Genomic DNA, 6,031 nt, shown 5'->3' on the forward strand with positions numbered 1-6,031 from the left:
GCTGTGTATTTCAATGTACTGTAACTTGATTTTTGGACTTCTTTTGGAGTGATGCTGGTGTTCCCCAAGACAACAGATGAAAACCTGGAAGCTGAAAACTGAATTGTTGTCTTCTAAGATTGTATTTCAGACTGGTTGCAAAATCATGCTGCAACTTGAACTTCTGTTCCTAAGATTTTGTAGAACAACTGAAGAAGCTAGAGATTTGCCTTAAAAAGGTCAGTCAGAAAGAAATTGCTTTGCAAATGCAGTTGATGCTTTGGTAATATGGTGGATGACAGATCTAGTGCATGATATAGCCACCAGCCATAGCTGACATAGTTCTGTTTTTCTATGGTATGGCTCTTGGCTCCTGATCCTCCTTTCCCATCTTTCCCACTAAAATGAGAGCTGCCTGCGTAGGCAACTTATTCTTCATGGAAAAAAAAAGGTCTCAGTAACAGCAGTGCAGATCTACCAACTCCTGATGCTTAGAAAAGCCAACCGAAACTTCCTCTGGTATAAATAATGATGGTGACATAAAGATGATGCGCACATCTCTCTTCTGAAATATGAAATATGTTCAGAAACTTTATTAAAAGAAAACCCCTTTCCCTGCACGTTGTGTATTACTAGTGCTGTGAGCAATGTGGGTAGTGGCAGACACTAAAAAGGACTGAAAGAACTAAACAAGAATTTCAGAGATGGAATTACAGTTGGCGAGAGTGGGCTATATGTGTTTTAAAGCAGCCAGCACTGTTTTTTTTTTCTGTTTCAGATCTTGGCTCCTAAAACTTCACCTCCTCTTCCCTTCCCCTTAATTAAACTCTGAGAACCATGTGGGTAGCAAAAGCCTGGTGCTTGTTCTTTTGTACAGACATCTTCTAGTGCAGTTATAGAAGTAAGGACCAAACGTGAGTTACCAAAGGTGGTAGTGCAGAGGCAGAAACTCAGCACAAAAAAAGTGTAGAATTGCAGAGGGGTGGGGGTGAACACTGCAAGGATTGAGGACAGCAAACCTCTCCTCTGGCTGTGTAGGTGAACCTTTGAAAGGCTGATAAATATCTACCCTGCTACGGCAGTGTAAAGCCCCTCTGTCCAGGTGTTCATGGTTGGGCGTTATGCAGTGTGGCCCATATTATGGAAATAGAGCTGTCTCCTAGTTTAGTGTGACATAAGCTCTTCGTCAGGTTACCTTGCTGTTGTAGACATCTGCAGTTGCCATCTTTCTTGTCAAAGCAGTAGCCCACTCCAATGGAAACAGAAATTTCATACTGCTGAGTGACAACAGGTTCAGGGGAAGGTGAAAGTATTCCTTCAGTCTTGAACTGACAGTTTGGGACAACTGAATTACCCACCATAACTGCAGGGACTAGTAGGCTGTCTGTCACATATATAAATGTCCTGGGCTTTGTGAAATGCTGCTTTAATCCAGGAGTAGAAAAAAATAATTTCTATGGCTAGTTGTAAGACTTGAGCTTCGTGTATCTATAACATGTCTGTAATTGTACCCAGTCAATCTGTCCTGGAGGATTCAGTGATTCTTCCTTACTGGAATAATCCCATGCTATCTCCAGCTAACTTAAAGTACAGTTTCAAAACCCCAAAATTTGGCTTTATTTAAAAAAATCTAAGAGTAGAACAGATTATTTTTGACAGGAGCTGAAAAGAAGTTTAACAGACTAGTGAAGCTGCTAAACTTTGGTTAAAAATGGGGAGAAATTAGTGATATTGAGACCATGCCGTATAATTAAAATTGTCACACTATATAAATACTGGTTCAGGTGTTAGAGCATCTTTGAACCTACTGATCTCTTCTGAACCTTGATACAAACCAGCTGCTGTTGTTCATGTGACCTCAGACACACGGAAGTTTTCATATTTCCACTTTTGTAGGAGAATCTAATTTTAGGGGCTGTGTTTGTTCATGTGCATGGTCTGGTTTTAAGCAGCTTCCAAAACTTATGTGAAATGAAGTTGAGATCGTTATTTGGCTAATATTTCATTCAACTGGCTTTTTTATTATTATTATTTCTCTCAAATTTCCTTTTATATGTTAAGCTCCAGCATATGCAGATGAAATCATAATCTTATTACCAAGGTGCTCATAAAGATTTGAACAAGAGTTGATTTAAATTTCTTAACAAAGATACCATTCAAAAAATACGGTTCTTTTCCAAACATAAATAGATTACATAGTGGTGGCAAGAGTTTCACTTTTTGTTTAAACATTTAGGATTATAAGTAGTAATCATAATGCATGTGCACCTCTGGTATATATCTTACACCTATGCCATTAGTGTAGTGAAATCTGCTCTAGAGAATTGTTGCACTGTTCTGTCAACCCAAAACATGGTATTTTGTATCTAGTTTTTCTATAGGATTTCAAGATCCTGGCAAACATTTTTTGTAATAAAGCAGCTTATGTATCTACTAAAATATTTTGCTTCTTTAGACATTTGGCTTCACGATTGACCATCAGGATTGATTCTAATCCTACTCTATCATTTAGTCTGGTTTGGGCATTTTTCAGAGAGCTTACTTTTTTTAACTAACAACCATTAAGGGCTGGATCTGGGTTTTTTGGGCTTTTAACAGCTTTTTAAAATACCTCAAAGAATTTGCTAACGTATCATAACCTACAGCTCCCTTTAGATAAGTATATACTGAAGAATGGGCTATAAGAAGGGGGAATATACTGAAGGGGGGCTATAAGGAAGAAGGGGACAGACTCTTTAGTAGGGTCTGTTGTAATAGGACAAGAGGAAGTGGTTTCAAATTAGAAGAGGGGAGATTTAGACTGAATATAGGAAGAAGTTTTTTACAATGAGGATAGTGAGGCACTGGAACAGGTTGCCCAGATTGGTGATAGATGCCCTGTCCATGGAGACATCTGAGGTCAGGCTGGATGGAGCTCTGAGCAGCCTGATCTAGCTGTAGGTGTCCCTGTTCATTGCAGGGCAGTTGGACCAGATGAACTTCAAGCGTCCCATCCAACTCAAACAATTCTCTGGTTCTATGAAATGATTTGTATTTCTCTCAGATGTAAATTGCAGAGGTACAGAGAGCTGCGAGCCCTGGGAGCTGCAGTGATGCCCATGGTGGGATGTGCTCCACTGATGCTTTCTGCTGTTAGCAAGTCGAATCCTGCAGCTCAAACCTGCAGTACTGCCTTTGCTCCTTTAGAGACCCACCCTTAGATGTTAAGGACAGCACCTTACACCAATGCAATATTGCAGGTGGTTGGTCTGAAAATCCTGGAATGAAGCGGCCAGGCTGGCACAGGAGCTGTTTTGAATCCAGTTTAGCATTGTCTCTGTGAAGGGCCCATGGTGGACGTGCTGCTTTGCTGCTGCAAAGCCTGGCTGCAAGCTGAGCTGTACAAATGGAAGACAGTTACCTCGTAGGCCACTGTACATATTCCTGAAACAGGAGAGTTTTATCCCTTCCATAGAGCTGGGATTTTTTTGCAAATGGAACGTAGGGAAATACTGCAGATAAAACCTAGCTGCACCACCTACAGGTGGGATTTCCAGGCTTAATCCCGGATTAGCCTTGGCAAGCTGCTCGGCTGCATGGGGACGTGTGTCACTGTGCTGGCACCAGACTGAAACAGCAGCTGGGAGAAGCCTCTCCCACGCTGGCTGCCAGCAGTGGGTGCTCAGCAGATGTGCTGGTGCTGGCTAGGTGTGGAGACTGGCAGCAGCCCCAGGCACCCCACCAGGACCTGCCTCTCCCTCCTGCATGTCTTGGGGCTATGCAAGCCATTTGCACCCTGGTTAGGATAATCTTACTAATATTAAGTTGTTGTTGTTGTTCCAGTCAAAGAAACGAGGGAAATTCAGTAAAGCTTCACTGGGGACCCAGGGGAGGAGAATGTGTCAGGTGATTGAACTCCACTCTTGCTGCTTGGGTCCAGCCAGTGCCCGGCTTTGTGAATGCTTCAGCTTGGTAGCTGACTATATGTAAACTTTCAGAGGTGCGAAAGAAAACAGAGAAAAGCTGCTTTGTTAGCCTTGTGGGGAATGGGTAGAACATGGGAAGTTGGTGTCATTAAATGTGAAGGATGCAAGGGTGCAAGCCTGAGCTGGGAAGGAACATGCAGCTCTGCATGGCAGCTGTCTTATACTACTGCATTCTCTGAGTTTCCTCCAAGCTGAAGAGGAGGAGGTTGGAGCTGGTCCCTGTGTGTGTGTGTGTGTGTGTGGCACAGTGGGTTTGTACAGCACACCAACCAAGCTAAAACTGCTTCCAAAGGCAGGACTCTGTGAGGACAGCTCTATCCCCTTAAAGGAGTATAATGCTATTAGTGGCAGCTGTTCTTTGGGATTTTTTTTAAGGCTATGGACAGAGCACTTACCCTCACATTGATTAATGCACAGAGGTCAGATTGGATTTAGTCCCAGATGGTAAGGAAAAAGTCTATCAGGAAGAAGCAAAGGAGCTCTTCAGTCATAGCAGCTGCAGTACCTGATCACAGTTGTGAAAGTTAAATTTGCAAGCACTAAAGTCTGAGATCTAAATTGGAAACTAACAAAACAACTTTTTATTTTGAGTATTGGCTTTGTTTTCACTTTTTTTGAAAACTGCAGGCCTGCTTATAACATATAAATATGTATAATGTGCAGCGGGTCAAATTTCCCTCTAAGGTTCACCACTGTGAGTGCTGCAGTGTTTATTTGGTTACTGGAGTTTACCAAAACAGGAGTTCAGTTTCAACCCACCATTATTAAAAATGACTTCATACATACTCCCTGGATACATATAGCGAACTGTTTTTAGAGACACTAATATACTAGAAGGATGAAAAAGCTGGGGGGGAACTTAAGAAGACAAAAGAAGAAAAGATAAAGAGCAGAGCAGAATGGCTGAGGTGGAAAGGAACCTCTGGGTCCGTCTGGCCCAATCCCTGCTCCAGCAGGGACACCCAGAGCAGGGCGCCCAGGTCTGCGTCCGGGTGGCTTTTGAAGTTCTCCAAGGAAGAAACCCCACAGCCTCTGGGCAGCCTGTGCCGTTGCTCAGCTGCCCGCACAGCACAGAAATGCTTCAGGGAATCTCCTGTGTTGAGTTTGTGCCCGTTTCTCTTGTCCTGGCACCGGACACCACTGGAAAGAGCCTGGCTTCATCTCTTTGCTCCCCACCCTCCCGCTAGGTATTTATTGATGAGATCCCCCTGGGCCTCTTCTTCTCCAAGCAAAGAGAAGGAGTCAAAAACTCTGGTGTTCGTGCTTGGATGCCTCTGCTCATGCCACCATTTAAGCAAACTATGTCTGAGCCCAAATTCACAGTGAGCAGCAAGAGTCAAACAACAGACTGGATCCCTGCCTGGTTACAGGCTAGGATGGAAAAATGCTTGGTGCGTTCTAACTAAATAAAATACGGTTCTTGTCTTAGAGATTACTTTTAAAACTTTTTTTTTCCCCTCATATTACTAGTAAATCCCACTGGGGTAACTCTACATTTTTCTCCCATTCCAGAAGGTACTATGGGTTTTTGCTGTTGATTACAACCTTTGCCTTCCCCTTCTCCTGCACCCTTCCATGTCTGCAGCCACAGAGGTGCCACCCGGACAGGCCCTGCAGCTGGGATTAAGTGAAGCTGACACCAGAAATTCATCCAGAGTTAGAAATTAACAGGAGGGGAGTGGCTGGAGAGCACTTTAACTGTAGCTAAAGGGCAGCTGAGTAATTCCTCGGAAAAACTGCCCAGTTTGGTTTCATCCGATGTTTTCCAGCATTTTCACGTGGAAAAGCAGAGCCATAGCAACCACAATAAATACGATGTGTGCGTAACTGCCAAGAAGCACAATCTTTATCAAATGTGGGTATTGCTTTTGCAGTATATCTGATCCTCTCTCTAAGCAGCAGCCTTGTTAAGGCTCAAAGACATGCTCCATGGGAGAGGAATGGGCAGCTCATCAGGGTGCTATTTGTAACCCAAGTAAGACACAATTTCCTGGGTGGTTTTGAGGTTTCAGTGGCTGCTATTGTTTGCTCAGATCATTCTGAACACTTGGTAAAGACTCCGGGCATTGGAGCCATGTCAGGAAAAT

The sequence above is a fragment of the Numida meleagris genome, chromosome 3, assembly GCF_002078875.1.
Source record: "Numida meleagris isolate 19003 breed g44 Domestic line chromosome 3, NumMel1.0, whole genome shotgun sequence".
Classification (NCBI taxonomy): domain Eukaryota; kingdom Metazoa; phylum Chordata; class Aves; order Galliformes; family Numididae; genus Numida; species Numida meleagris.